Genomic DNA, 15,819 nt, shown 5'->3' on the forward strand with positions numbered 1-15,819 from the left:
GCTCTGTGCTGACAGCTCAGAGCCTGGAACCTACTTCCGATTCTGTGTCTCCCTCTCTTGCCCCTCCCCCACTCATGCTCTGTCTCTCTCACTCTCTGTCAAAAATAAACATTAAAAATATATATAAATAAATGAAGGCCTAGATGGCCAGACATTGGACCAAAGCCACAGAGAAGATGAGATAGCACAGCAGGAGGGAGAGCCAAGGTATTTCCTCTCAGCCCTGCCTCCTCTTGAAATGTGTCTTTCAAGGCTTTTAAAAAACTTACATTAACTCTTTTTCTTTTCTAGTATTTTTTTTAAATTTTTTTTTCTCAACGTTTATTTATTTTTGACACAGAGAGAGAGAGAGAGAGAGAGAGAGAGACAGAGAAAGACAGAGCATGAACGGGGGAGGGTCAGAGAGAGATGGAGACACAGAATCTGAAACAGGCTCCAGGCTCTGAGCTGTCAGCACAGAGGCCCACGCGGGGCTCGAACTCACGGACTGCGAGATCGTGACCTGAGCCAAAGTGGGAGGCTTAACCAACTGAGCCACCCAGGCGCCCCTTTACATTAACTCTTGATAGCATTTGAATCCAGACATTAATCGCTAATATAAAAAAGATCCCCCATAAATGCTCAACGAATTCAAGCGTCTCAGTAGCACATAGCAGTTCTTTGTGAGTGCAACTAATTCAATAAACCAATTCAATAAAATGGGGAGGGAAAATCCATAAATAGTAAATACCTTGTAAAGTTGTATGCTTTGGTTATCCATGTAACACATAAATTATTTAAGTGACCACAAAAAATCTCTTTCGACACATTCATATATTCATTGTAAGTTCTCTATTCTTGGTGGAGGAATTTCTTTTTCCTTTAAACAATAAAATGTTAAGAAAATTACTCCGGAAAATATCTGGTTTGGCTCTTTTTTATTCTCTCTCCTTCCCTTCTGCAGTCTTTGGTCGTAGGTAAAAAGACATCTCCCGATCCATACCACCCATTTAAGAGAGGAGAGGTGTCTTTTGCTATCTCTGCCCTTTTTACTATCCAGGCTGCTAAAAATCCTTCCTGATGCATCTATGGAAATAAGTCTCAGGTTGTTCTGTCGTTCCTGCCCCACACAATACGTGTCTTGCACACCTGATTCTGCACCCACGCGTCAGCCTTGCAGGCAGGATGTTGGGACACAGCAGAAAGGAAGATGGCGGTAGTGCGTTGACTCTGCCCCATCATGAGTTGAGCCCGGGAGAGATGCATATGGGGTTTCTCCTCGTGTGCACATCTTACAGACGCTTCAAGAGAAGTGGTGGTCATGCCACATGACACCTTCCCACAAACCAGCTTCTCACCTCGTGCTCCACTGAAGAAACAGCAATCTGTTCTAACATTGGAACATCATCAGCCTGAGAAAACGCTTAAGACAATTGTTCGGTCTCCATGTCTTCTTACTCAGGAATTTTTAGGGATAATTTTGTCTCTTTGCAATTGTCTTCTTCCCAGTTAGTTCTGAGAACCTAATCCACACATAAAACATATACTTCCAGATATAATTTCATCGACGTTACATAGGAGCGATACCGCCTGGACACATCTAGATTTACTCATTTGCACCCACCTCCTACTGGCCCAGTTTGCTGCTTCTGTTGAGATGGGACATTGATGTCATCCCACTTGGGCCAAAGTAAAAGCACAATCGGTTCCCAATGTTCTCTTATCTCAGAAAGATAGACCTTTCAGTGTGCTTAAGGAGCTGCCTTCACACTGTCACCACCACCCTGGCAGTAAACAGCACAAAGAAATTAGGGTCCATATCCTTTCTCCAATTCAGGAAGCAGCTCAATGAAGGGAAAGTCTGAAATTTTTAAAAAAGAAACAAAAGTCTAAATTAAGCCCCCCACTGCTTATTTACCAAGGGACCTTGGACAAGTTTCTTCATCTTTCTGAGCTTCTGTTTCCTCATCTGTAAAATAAAGGATGATATTCACTCAACTTTTAGTTGGGAAGCAACTGAGGTTTTACATCATATCGTTATGGCTGCTGGCCCATCAAAGCTCTCAGCCTGTACACTTAACCTTACTTTCTCTGGCTCCTTTGCACTTCCGCATCCAACCTAAGGTAGCTTCAGAAATCAAATGCCACCTGTGTATCCAAAAGAGAGTTAGCTATGAAAACTTAATCTAAAAAAAACCCCTGTCCTCCATGGTCTTTCTAATATCTGGAGATAAATGAAGTATCATTAAGCAATACATTGGGAAAATATGGAGTAGATAACAAATGGACTCCACAGAAGGCATCATGGGGCACAGGTCCATGAATAATCGCTTAAGAAAATCCAATTATTGAGTCCAGCATATAGGCCATATCAATTCCACTATTACCAACAGATGAAAGAGTCAGGGGATATTGGACAGGCCTAGAGGCAATTAAAGGTTAGTCATTAATAAGCAGAAGTTTGGAGTCAATGCAACTATATTCCAAACCCAGCTCTGCCATATACTGGCTGTGTCATCTTAAGCAAGCCGTTGACCTCTGTAAGCTTCAGTGTTTTCATCTACAAAAAGGGGGTAATATAAAAGCATTTACTATATGGGGTTATTTGTGCGAGTAATAAATACTGTAATGAATATATAGGACTCTGCACAGTATCAGCCGAGTAAGCACATGATCAATAAATGACATCAATTATTATTGCTGTTTACGGGTTTTTTTCCCCATTTTTTTCTGGACACTTAACCCCAAATCTGATTCACTCATAATCACAGAGCTTCAGCCTTCTTCTTTTTTTTAATGTTTATTTATTTTGAGGGAGAGAGAGAGTGTGTGTGTGTGTGTGTGTGTGTGTGTGTGTGTGTGTGCACATACACACACACACACAAGTGAAGGAGGGACAGAGAGAAAGGGAGAGAAAATCCCAAGTAGACTCTGCACTGTCAGCACAGAGCCTGATGCCCATGCACTGTGAGATCATGACCTGAGTTGAAATCAGGGGCCAGATTATTAACCAACTGAGGCACCCAGGCACCCCAGAGTTTCAGCCTTCTGATACTTGAAAATGTGCAACAAGAAACCCAGTCCTTGGGTATAGAAATAAAAGAAGAAAAGGCTCTTCTCTGATAAATCTTCCCCCTCCCTTAAACAGTCAGGAAATAATATGGTAAGCATCAGGAAGGCAAGGCAAAAGAATTATTTTTAGCCATCAAGAAATATCCAATAACTTGGAGTCCATGCTTTACAGATGTCACATACAAGGTGTGAAGTTTGCAAAGCATGCTCATTTTAACTCAATTGCCAGCTTCTCTTCTAGAGCAAAACTAAGATACTTAACCATGCAGCCAATGGGGAAGCTTTAATCTTTGTCTTAGCCAGTTGTCTAGCATGACAGTTGAGATCATAGCACTTGTCAAGGCCATTCTTTTAGGATTCTGGGAAAGATTGGAAATCTGGAGCTCTGAATTCAATGGCAAGTAGTAAAAGTGAAATCCACCAGATGTACCAAGAGTTTCCTGGTCAATAGCAAAATAACATTTTCAGAAGGATCTCATTTTTCTTTACTTCTTGGGAACACTGACAGGCAGTTGTAAATCATCATGTTGCCAACGATTGAAGATCTCAGCCCCAGTCCAGAGCAGTGCAGGGGGTTAGCAAATGAGGTCAGTGTGATGTGGAACAAAAACAAAGGAAAATATTTATTATATTACTGCTGTGTGTGAATACCAGTCAGTAAGAGAATATATGGGGGGAAACATAAGCTCAATATCTCAAATGGATAGCTCTTGCTGATGCTGAACTGGATGTTCCAGGAGTCAACAACTGTGAAAATATTTGACTAATTTTACATTTTTTAAAGTAGCAAGTATATATGGCTACTTATATTGTTTATTTTTTGATGTTTATTTATTTTTGAGAGAGAGAGAGTCCAGGAAGGGTAGAGAAAGAGGGGGACAGTGTCGGGCTCTGCACTGACAGCAGTGAGCCTGATGCAGGGTTCTAACTCAAGAACTGTGAGATCATGACCTGAGCTGAAGTTGGACACTTAACCGACTGAGTCACCCAGGTGCCCTGGCTATTTATGTTATTTAAATATTGTGTGTGTGTGTGTGTGTCTGTGTGTGTGTACATGTATATAATTTAACATCTTGGGGAGGCCAACGTAGCATGTGGTTGAAGTACTGTGTAATTATAAAACTTATACAGTTCAAATAAAAATGCCTCTAGGTTTTGTATACAAATGTTTATAACAGTTTTATTTGTGATCTGTAAAGCTAGAACAATCCAGATATCTTTCAGCTAATAAATGGCTAAAAAAAATGTAACATATCCATACTGCGGAATATTAAGCAGTAGTAAATGGATAAATCTCAAAAGCATGATGTTGAGTGAAAGAGGTAGAATCAAATGGCTGCTCTACAGTCCTCTATAAATATGTTTTTAGGACTTTCTGGAATAGGCAGAAAAACTGAAGTAATTGCTAGAGGCATGAATGGGGTTAGGGATTATCTGTACAGGGGCATGAGGATTTGGGGAGGAGATATTATGTGTCTTAATTGGGGTGGTGCTTATGATAACTCATAGGACCATGCGCTGAAAAGGATGAATTTTACTGTGTGTAAATTATATCTTGATAAAAATAAAATTTAGCGGCACCTGGATGGCTCAGTTGGTTAAGTGTCTGACTCTTGATCTCAGCTCAGGTCTTGATCATAGGGTCGTGACTTCAACTACCTTGTTGGGTTCCATATGAGGTATGAAACTTACTTAAAAAAGTTTTTTTAATACCTCTGGGGTTTTTTTTAAATATAATTTATTGTTAAGTTGGCTAATATACAGTGTATACAGTGTGCTCTTGGTTTTGGGGGTAGATTCCCGTGATTCATCTCTTACATACAACACCCAGTGCTTATCCCAACAAGTGCCCACCTCAATGCCCATCATCCATTTTCCCCTCTCCCTACCCCCCCACCCCATCAACCTTCAGTTTGTTCTCTGTATTTAAGAGCCTCTTATGGTTTGCCTCCCTCCCTCTCTGTTTGTAACTATTTTTTTACCCTTCCCTTCCCCCATGATGTTAAGTTTCTCACGTTCCACATAGGAGTGGATATGATATCTGTCTTTCTCTGACTTATTTCACTTAGCATAATACCCTCCAGTTCCATCCACGTTGCTGCAAATGGCAGGATTTCATTCTTTTGGATTGCCAAGTAACACTCCATTGTATATATATACAACATCTTCTTTATACATTCATCTGTCAATGGACATTTGGGCTCTTTCCATAATTTGGCTATTGTTGATAGCACTGCTATAAACACTGGGGTATGTGTGTCCCTATGAATCAGCATTTCTATATCTCTTGGGTAAATTCCTAGTAGTGTAATTGCTGGGTTGTAGGGTAGTTCTGTTTTTAATTTTTTGAGGAACCTCCATACTGTTTTCCAAAGTGGCTGCCCCAGTTTGCATTCCCATCAGCAGACAAAAGAGATCCTCTTTCACTGCATCCTTGCCGACATCTGTTGTTGCCTGAGTTGTTAATGTTAGCCATTCTGACAGGTGTGAGGTGGGATCTCATTGTGGTTTTGATTTTTATTTCCCTGATGATGAGTGAGGTTGAGTGTCTTTTCATGTGTCTGTTGGCCATCTGGATGTCTTCTTTGGAAAAGTCTCTATTCATGTCTTCTGCCCATTTTTTCACTGGATTATTTGTTTTTCAGGTGTTGAGTTTGCTAAGTTCTTTATACATTTTTGGATATTAACCCTTTATCCGATATGTCATTTGCAAATATCTTTTCCCAATCCTTCGGCTGCCTTTTAGTTTTGTTGATTGTTTCCTTAAGTACGAGGTTTAACAAAATTCCATGAAAGAGTACAGCATCTCAGACATAGCTAATAAAGAGCTGGGCTCCTTCCTGAGGCAACCGCACTGACTAAGCAAGGCCTTATTGAATCATAATTACCCACTGGCTGGCCAGGCTTTAGTTAACTTCTGCTTGGCCTCAGTGCACAGCAGAGGAGCTCTGGTAAAAGTGGCAACAACAGGTAGAGCGGTAATATTATATCTCAGTATATTAGTATGTGCTTTGTATATCTTTTCTTCCCCTTCTAGAATACCAAGGCCATTGTGTTTCCTCTCCTAGTCCATAAAGAAACAAAAGCAAAGACCAAAAATTCCATTGGCCTAAGCATGGGCAGAATTCTTTATTTATTTGTTTTTTGGTTTTGGTCGGTTGGTTTCTATTGAGATATAGTCGACATATAAGATTATATTAGTTTCAGGCATACAATATAATGACTTGATATTTGTATATACTGGGAAATGATTACCCCTATAATTCTAGTTCACGTCCATCCCCCACCTGTAGTTACAATTTTTCTTCTTGTGATGAGATCTACTTACAATATGGTATTATTGACTATAGTCACAATGCTGTACATGACATCCCCAGGACTTATTTGTTTTATAACTGGAAATTTGTACCTTTTGACCACCTTTACTCATTTTGCCCACTCTCGACCCCTGTCACTGGCAACCACCAACCAATCTGTTCTCTGTATCTATGAGTTCATCTTTATTTTTGTTTTTCTTTAAGATATCCCGTATAAACGAGATCATGCAGTGTCTTTCTCTGACTTATTTCACTTAGCATAATGCCCTCAAAGTCTGTCCATGTTGTGGCAAATGACAAGATATCCTTCTTTTTTATGGTTGAATAATGGTCCATTGTATATATACCACATCTTCTTTATCCATTCATCCACTCATAGACACTTAGCTTGCTTGCATAATTTAGCTATTGTAAATGATGCTTTAATAATACTACTAATAATAATTTTTCAAATTAGGTTTTGTTTTCTTCGGGTAAATACCCAGTAGTGGAATTACTGGATCGCATGGTAGTTCTATTTTTAATTTTTTGAGGAACTTCCATCCCATTTTTGTAGTGGCTATACCAATTTACTTTCCCACCAACAGTGCATATCCTTGTCAATACCTTTTATCTCTTGTCTTTTTGATAATAGCCACTCTAACAGGTGTGAGGTGATTATCTCCTTGTGGTTTTGATTTACATGTCCCTGATGATTAGTAATGATGAGGTAGAACTATTTAGCTGAAGTTTTCACCATCTAGTCCGCATTGCGATGTGCTGTCCATGAAAAATACACACGGCATATTTGAAAACTTGGTATAAAAAATGTAAAATAGCTCATCAAGTTTTATATTGGTTTTAAAAATGATAATCTTTTAGATATGTTGAGTTAAAACATGTTAAAAATTAATTTTTCTTTTTATACATTTTAATAAGCTCTAGAAGATTTTAAATTACCTATGAAATTTAAAACTTCTCATTATAAGTGAAACTTTGTGACTCACATTATATTTCTATTTGATAATACAACTATAACCTTGGTAAATGACTGAATTGCCCATAGGTCAATTGTGGTAAGGATCAAAACTAATGAAGGTTAAGAAATTAGCATAGTGTCTGGATCATAAGGGACTTTCAAAAATGGTTGCTATAAATAACACGAAACTATAGATTTAAGTAATTATTTACATACTGTACATACACTCAAGAACTGTCAAATTATTAAATGACCATACTATAAAGAAGTAGGTTTAGGTAGAGTACAGCCAGATTTAATTATTATAGAGGCTGCTCTTAGGCAACAGGCTTCAACAGTGGACACTTGAGCAAGGGAAGAGGGCCCACAGTGAATATGGACCCGGATGCAAAGAGGCTCATTAGGCCACAGGCCCTCACTCACCGATGGGCTACTTAAAACCAGGCACAGTAATAAAAAAGGGAAAATTCCATAGATCCCCATACTGCCTCACTCCACCCTATAGTTGCAGCCTCTCATCACCACCTCATGGTAGACAGTCTCTCCTTTGCTGTGCTGCTGCCCTGCATTGTATTCAGTAACTTTGTCTCCTTTGTTCTGCCTCGGGTGAATTCTTTGACCACCAATCCTGCTGGCCCCCAGGCTGTTGGGTTACCCCACAGTTACCTGCAGTTGTGGTTCATTCAAAGGCAAATTCCTTCAGGAGGTCATATGGTGGCAAGTTAGAATTGATACCCAAAGGTAGCAGTGGTGCTGTGGGGGTTAGGGGCTTATCTGAAGGGGCTTTGAGGAAGAAAGTCAGTTCTCTGGAGTTTGGGAGAATTGAAGCATTAAATGGTTCTAGGAATGGTAACGACCCTGTGAAGCACTCACAGTTCCCATGAAAGGGCAAAGCAGCATAAACTGAAGCCCAGGGAGCTGGTCTGGGCATGGAGCTTGGGAACCTCAACCCCAGACTTGGCACAGAAAGCACGGAGATCAAGCTGAGAACCCAAGGAGAGCGACTCTAGTGGACTGAAGACCAGAAACCTTTCCCCATATTTCTGTACCGAATAAATTCAAACATTTCTGTGTAACTTCAACGTGGGAAAGGAAAGTCTCCCCCCACCTACACACATGTATGCACACACATCAGAGTGTCTGAGGAGATGTTGTACCAAACCCTGGCAAGTGACTGGATTGGTTTAGAAAAACTTGAGGTTCCTGCACCTCAAGTTCTGTCTTACGTAATCATGGTGGATTCTCATATACAAATTCATTTACTCAAAGGAAAATATTTCAGTATTATTATTTTTTTAAATGTTTTTTAACATTTATTTATTTTTTGAGAAACAGAGAGAGACAGAGCATGAGCAGGGGATGGGCAGAGAGAGAGGGAGACACAGAATCTGAAGCAGGCTCCAGGCTCCAAGCTGTCAGCCCAGAGCCTGACGCGGGGCTTGAACTCACCGACTGTGAGATCATGACCTGAGCGGAAGTCGGATGCTTAACTGACTGAGCCACCCAGGTGCCCCAAATATTTCAGTATTATTAAAAAGCAAACTTCCACTGGGTAAATTTGAAGATCTAATTGGCTTTATTCAATGATCTGCGAATTGGGCACATCCCATCTAGCAAGTAGAAAGGAGTTCTGAGGAATTGTACAAAATGGAAGATTTTTATAAGAAGGAAGATGGGGCAACATGTTATTTGCAAAAGAAAAGAAAGGTCACCTTCCCTTAGAGGAAGGACTCACCCTGTAGATTACCTGACTAGTGCAGATTGGGAAATTCCAGAAAGATTGGTTTAAAATTCCATTCCTGGAAGAGGCTGAAACTGCAGTTAGGTTAGGTAGGCTTGGTGAGGCTTCACATAAGTGACTCCATTTTGGGCCTGTTTCTTTGTAAGAGTATGATATATTTTCAAGTGTTATCATTAGGTGTTTCTTGGGATAGGGTAGAAACTAGAGGGGGTTTCAATGACTGTTGTGTTACTTGTCCATAGGGTTTGGGGACAGTGAAAAATATGTATTGCTTTAATAACAATAATAATAACAACAACAATAATGTATTACCATTTCACAGAAAAAGCACTCTCTCTTGGAGTAATGCTTCTAATGTTGCAGGTTTGTTTTTTTTTTTTTACTCCACACCTAGGATTCATTGTCTCACTGCTTCAAAGAATGAAGAGGTGGACACAAAATGAGCAGTGGGCAAAAGTTTATTAGAGTATACGATTAGAAAGTAAGAATAGTAGGAAAGCTCTCTTTACGGAGAGAGGACATTCAAAAGTGAATGCCCGTGGACTATCAGCAAGTGTCCTTGTTTTATAAGGTTCTGGTCAGCCCTCCCTCTTCCCTTCCCCCTTGTTCCTCCTCAGGTTCCAACCTTATTGGCTTGATAGGTCTAGGCGCCAGGTTGTCCATTCCGGATTGGCTTGTTTCTATTGTATGAGGGGTAGGGGTGGTCTATGGCCATACTTAGGTCTTCTGTCAAATTCCTGAGGGGAAATCAGAGTGGGGAGTTGGTGCGGTCTGTTACATTCTTAAGAGGAACATTATGCCTTGAGAGGGTTTGCTGTGGTCAGGCATTCCCAGCATTTTCCCCAAATAGGTTCATTTCCCCACCCAGGGACTTCTGGCCCTAATCTTTCCCTGTCTGCCTACTGAATCCTACCTTCTCCTATCATACTAGGAGCTTTCCAGACTTAGGTAAGAGCTTATTTGTTATTCTCCTGAGGGTTCTAGGAATATGTCCTTAGATATTTGGTTTGTGGCTGCTGATTACAGAGGACATCCCTATCTCTGGCCTTGCCCTTAGTGGCCTCACTGATCAGGATGTTGCCACTCTGAATGGGGAAGGGCTGGGCTGTAAGCTTCAGAAATTCCTCCTGGAGCAACAGAATATACTTAAGCCCAACTCCGGCTTCTAGTCAGTTGTTGAAGTAGCTCAGGCATCAGTTTTTGATTGAAGAACTCTTTCTCAGAACTATGCAGGAGTGAGTTCCGTGTTTCTGCTGAGTTCCATGTATGCTGCTCCTCTGGCCATATTGGTTCAGGGCCAGACACCAGACTCAAACAAGGGCTCTCTGATTCTCTGTCTCCCAGTAATTTGTGACTGAGATGAAAAGTGTCGGTCCCTGAGAGTCCCCAAAGTCACAGACATACAGACATAAAACTCAGAGGCATCAGAAGAAAACTAAAAAGCAGAAAGATGGGCAGATGGAATCTGAGTGAGAAATAGCAGAGAGTAGAATGTCAGTCCTGGTGGCTCAGCCGTGTCAAGTTCCAGTCTCTGCCGGAGACGCCTCTGTCTTTGGCTTCCCTGAGACACCCTTGTATCTTGTGCCAGGAAGCAAAAATTCCTCTCCTCTCAAAGGTCTTTCTAGCTGGACTAAGAATCAAATTGACATGAGACAGATTAACAGGAAAAAAAATCAAAATTCAATAGTGTACATATGGAGAATCCACACACACATGGAAACTCCAACGACAAGCAAAATGAGATGTATACATCATTCTGAACTGAGAAGGGAGGTAGGGTCTGAGACTTCAGAGGGAAAGAATATTAATTCACAAGAGGATGAAAAAGAGTAAATGTTTGGTAAACAAATATTTGCCCTGCCATATAGACGAGTTACTTAGATAAAATTTATCTCTGATAATAACCCTTATCTTGAAAAGAGCTTCGAATTTAGATTCTCCTATGTAGTTAAGGGAGTAGCAGAAATTTCTCTTGAGCCCAGGGGGTATCAGTTGCCTTCAGCTCTAAGTAATCCACGTACCAAAATGGCCCTTCTTGGGGCCTGTCCTTGGATCCTACACTTGTAATAATTTCCCTCCTTTTGCTCAAATTAAATTCCATTGGTGTCATCTACTTACAATCAAACAGTCCTAAGAAGGAAGGAAAATATCCACCTACTTACATCTTTTTTTAAAATGTTTATTTATTTTTGAGAGAGAGAGAGACAGAGAGGGAGAGGGAGACAGCGTGAGTGGGGGAGGGGCAGAGAGCAAGGGAGACAGAATCTGAAGCAGGATCCAGTCTCTGAGCTGTCAACACAGAGCTCAGTGAGGGGCTCTAACTTACAAACTGCAAGATCATGACCTGAGCTGAAGTCGGATGCTTAACCAACTGAGCCACCAAGACACCCCCTCCAACTACTTACATCTTAAACAACCAAGGAATAATTCTCTCTTGGGAGAGTCCATAAATAGTAGGAAAACTTTTTCTCCCATTTCTCACTTGTACTAAGGGACCATAATACCTCATTTCTCTGCAAACATTGTGAATTTATAGAAAAGACACAAGAAATTTGCTAGAGAGTTTTGACAAGCAGTGTGAGTGTTACAATGCTCTGACAACCCTACGTAGACGGTCCGGTCTCCTCTCTGCCTCCTTTGGCTTCACTGCCAGCTAGAGGTGATGCTAACACTACCCTACTTTCCCCACATCAGAATAATTGCATCTGATTTTTCAGCCTAAAAGAAGATAATCATTTGCAGTATAACTGTTAGGAAACAGAAGAGGGCGCCCTAAGAATATTTAAGAAGCGACAAAGAGCATCTCTTACACCTTTAAATACTACAATGAACGCTTCCTCTCAGGCATAGAAAAGCAGAGCATGGTCGGTTTTGCAACTCATTCTGTGGAGCCACATGACTAGGGATAAAGATCAAGCGTGCCTAAGTCAGTCTCTCAGAAAAAGGCAAGGCCTAAAAAAAATAGTATCTGTTAAAATGTTTGTATTCCCAAGTAATAATCTGATTGTCACATGGCATCGTAAAAAAAGGGTGATCAGAAATTAATTACTTCTTTTGATGGATATGGAGAAAGAAATAACAAAACTAGTGTTTAGAGGAATTTTCCACATATCAAATACATGTTTATGACCATAATTTTTTTTTTTATATATTCTACAACAACTCCTAGAGATAAGCACTCAAATCCCCCCCTCCCAAACCTTTGGTAAACTAAGGGAACATTTTAACTAGTACCTCTTTCACTTGCTCCAGTCTTCTCCATCATGATATGTGGCCTGAAATAAACAGGTAGATTATTTAAGAACTTGTTATTGAATTAAGCAGATAGAGAAAGAAGAAGGAGAGGACCAGGAGGGTGTGGGGGAGAAGGTGAGGGGAAGGAGGGAGAGGAAAGAGATGGTCCGAGTGACCCGCTTTCCTTGTATTTTCATGCACCCTAACAGCCCCAATATACATATTTCAGAGGCCCCAACTAGGCATAAGACACTGTCAACAGAGGCTACAAGTCCACCCAGGAGTGAATATTTAAGAGAGAGCCAAATGCAGCTACTGGAAGGGAGAACAGTCAAGGGAGGGGTATTGATTTAGCACACTCTGAAAGCAGCGTTCACAGAAAGGCTTTACCGGCCTCCAGCTGTTCATTAGTTAATGAATATGAAATATTGACTCAAGGATGGCCCCACAGGTGTTCAGGAAAACAATCTCATTTGTAACCGGTCAACTGCACAAAGCCTAAGGATAGATGGGTGGGGGCAGGGAGAGAGTCCTTTACCCCTCGCTTCCCAGAACCTCAGGCTAAGGTGGATCCCTGTGTCCAGATTCTCTGCCCACCTCAAACTGCGGGGTAGGTCCTGAAATAAAGACAATGGGGTACATCTGTTCCTCTCCTCTTTCTAACACTTGGGGATGGCCAAACTGAATCCCAAAGTTTGGTACCTTTGAGAAATAAAATACTTTAAAATCATGAATTTATTTCCAAATATATTTGGAGAAAAATAAACTTCTATATAAAGCTCTCAAATTCACAAATATTAGAGTAAACTCAAATGAGGCATTTATATTTTCTAAAGTTTATTATTTTTAAAATTTATTTAGAGAGAGAGATAGAGAGCAAGCAGGGAGGGGCAGAGCAAGAGGGAGACAGAATCCCAAGCAGGCTTCGTACTGCTGTCTACACAGAGCCCAATGCGGGGCTTGATCTCAGGAACTATGAGATATGGCCCCAGCTGAAGTGAGGAGTCAGATGCTTAACTGACTGAGCCACCTAGGCACTCCTATATTTTTTAAAGTAAAGTAGATATTTTAAAAAAATACAATAGAGGGGTACCTAGATGGATCAATAGGTAGAATGTGTGACTCTTGATCTCAGAGTTGTGAGTTTGAGCCCCACGTTGTATGTGGAGATCACTTAAAATCTTTAAATAAATCATAATTGAACAAGTAGTATATAGATATGACTATAGATACTGAGGCCAGAGTGTTAACGCCTGGTGTTTGAGAAACAGGAATTGAGGGCAGGTGAACCAGGAAGATTAGAAAAATGGATGGATGGATGGATGTGTAGTTGAGTCAGGAGTGTTGGATGGATGAATGAGTTCAGGGATGGATGGTTGACCAGTTGGATAGTTGGATGTGTGACAAATCAGGAGAGTCATGTTCCTTTAGCTTAATTATTTGCTAGTGCAAAGTGGAAGTCACTGGATTGAAAGGAAATGGAGGTAGAAGTGAGTTCATCTGGTTCCCAACCAGTGTACCACAACAAATAGATGTGGGCCAATCCCTTCACAGGTGAGCTGGCAACCTGTGTTAAATTGTTTATTTTCCTTATGATTCAGGATCTCACCAAAATTAAGAGTGTGGGCTCTGGAGTCAGATTTTTTTTTATGTTAAATTGTAATTACTGCTCGCAGTTGACCTTGGGCAAGTTGCCTTACTGTGCTGTCTGTCCCCCTAGTTGTAGAATGAGGCCAAATGTAGCACCTATTCTGTGAGGTTTACAAATAAAGGCAGCCAGAACAGTCGGTCTATAAAATCCAAACTGACATTAATTGATGAATGATTTTGTTTTCCTGGAATTAAATTCATGATGTTGAATATAATAAAATGAAAAGATGTTTACATGTTTTAAGTTTCACTTGTCAGTCTGAATCTTTCGATTTCAGGCTAGCATTATTATCAATGCTGGTTTTTTTTTTCCATTTTAACAATGAAGTTATTTTTAATCTCTAATCATTGGTTTGATGAGGTATTCAATTTAATCATGTACACCAAAATATAATATTGAATTTTTAAATAGCTGTCTAATGAAAAATTTATTTTGACTTATAGACTTCTTTAAAAATAACCTTTTTTGTAGGCAGCCTCAAAATAGTTCCCAATTATCCTCCTTGTACCCATGCCTTTTGTATTTTTTTTCCCCTTTGGGTGTGGGTTGGACTCAGTGACTCAGATCTAATAAATAGATTGTGGTAAAAGTGATGGGATATCACTAACATGATTAGGTTACCGAAAACTCTGGTTTCCATCTTGTTTGCTTTCTCTTATGCTCCTTCTGTCCCTCTCTCTCTCTCTCTCTTTTCTCTCTTCCTCTCTTTCTCTCTTTCTCTCATATCCTTGCTGTGAAGGAATTGAACCACCATATTGTGAACAGCCCTATGGAGAGACTTACGTGGCAGGAACTGAGACCTCTGGCCACAGCCCATGAGGGCCAACTGCCAAGAGAGTGACGGTGGAAGTGGATCCTTCTCCAGTCAAGCCTTGAGGTGCCCACAGCCCTGCTGATGCTGTGATGACAATCTTGAGACACTGAGTCAGAGGCTGTGCCTCACAGAAACTGTGAGGTAATGTTTGTTGTTAAAAGCTGCTAAATTTGGGGATAATTTGTCACGTAGCAAAGGAGAACGAATACATCGTCAAAATGGAAGAACTATTTTGCAACCGAAACACGGTACTAAGACACCAAGTTTCCTCTATCTTGTGCGCGTGTGAGCTTTGCCAATGAACTCACTTAACCTTTCTGGCTTCCATTTCCTCATCCGTCATATGGGGATAGTAAACCCCAAAACCCCACACAATTGTTCATTTATTTAACCTTTCCTATAAAACTCGTTAGAGAGTGTCCTACTCCACAAAGTGGCTCCATTTCTTGCTTGTGGAAAGAAAGCACCTTTGTGAGGCTGTGGAAGATAAAATACCAGGTTTTGAAATGCGGATTTTGTTTTGGGAAGACTCAAATTAGATCAGTGTGCTCCTCCTGACTTTGTTAAATAAGAATTCGAGGCCAAATATGTGTAAGTGTTGCAGGGCTGGGTTGTTTGTTTTTTTTTGTTTGTTTGTTTGTTTGTTTGTTTTTTTTACCTCATTACCCCGGATTCATTGTCTCTCCACTTCAAAGAATGAAGATGTGGATACAAAATAAATGAGCAGCCGGCAAAACTTTGTTAGAACATAATAAGATCAGAGGTAGGAATAGTAGGAAAGCTCTCTTTACAGAATGGGAGCATTCGAAAGTGAATGCCCCTGGAGTGCAGGCAAGGGACTCTGTTTCATAGGATTTGGGTCCACCCCTTACCTTCCCCCTTGTTCCTTCTCCGGTTTTACCCTTATTGGCTAGGTAACTCTAAATCCCTACTCTCTCCTTTTTGATTGGCTCGCTTCCATGGTATGAGAGGTGGTCAGTAGCCATACCATTCCTCATGGGTCATACATTTTATGATTCAGTACTTATTTTTATTTGGGTCCTTTGTCACATT

The 15,819-nt window shown here is 40.5% G+C and overlaps 1 long non-coding RNA gene across 2 annotated transcripts in view; it reads left to right on the top strand.

Annotated features, from left to right (window-relative positions):
* The window catches only part of LOC121016775 (uncharacterized), a 79,535-nt gene extending 64,144 nt beyond the window's left edge, over positions 1–15,391 (top strand). For both annotated transcript variants that reach the window (XR_005784447.1, XR_005784450.1), the window contains one exon: positions 14,692–15,391. This is a non-coding gene — a long non-coding RNA (uncharacterized LOC121016775). The remainder of the gene's footprint in view (positions 1–14,691) is intronic.
* Positions 15,392–15,819: the final 428 nt, after the last annotated feature.

This window comes from Herpailurus yagouaroundi, unplaced genomic scaffold, assembly GCF_014898765.1.
Source record: "Herpailurus yagouaroundi ecotype Mexico unplaced genomic scaffold, PumYag 213, whole genome shotgun sequence".
Classification (NCBI taxonomy): Eukaryota; Metazoa; Chordata; class Mammalia; order Carnivora; family Felidae; genus Herpailurus; species Herpailurus yagouaroundi.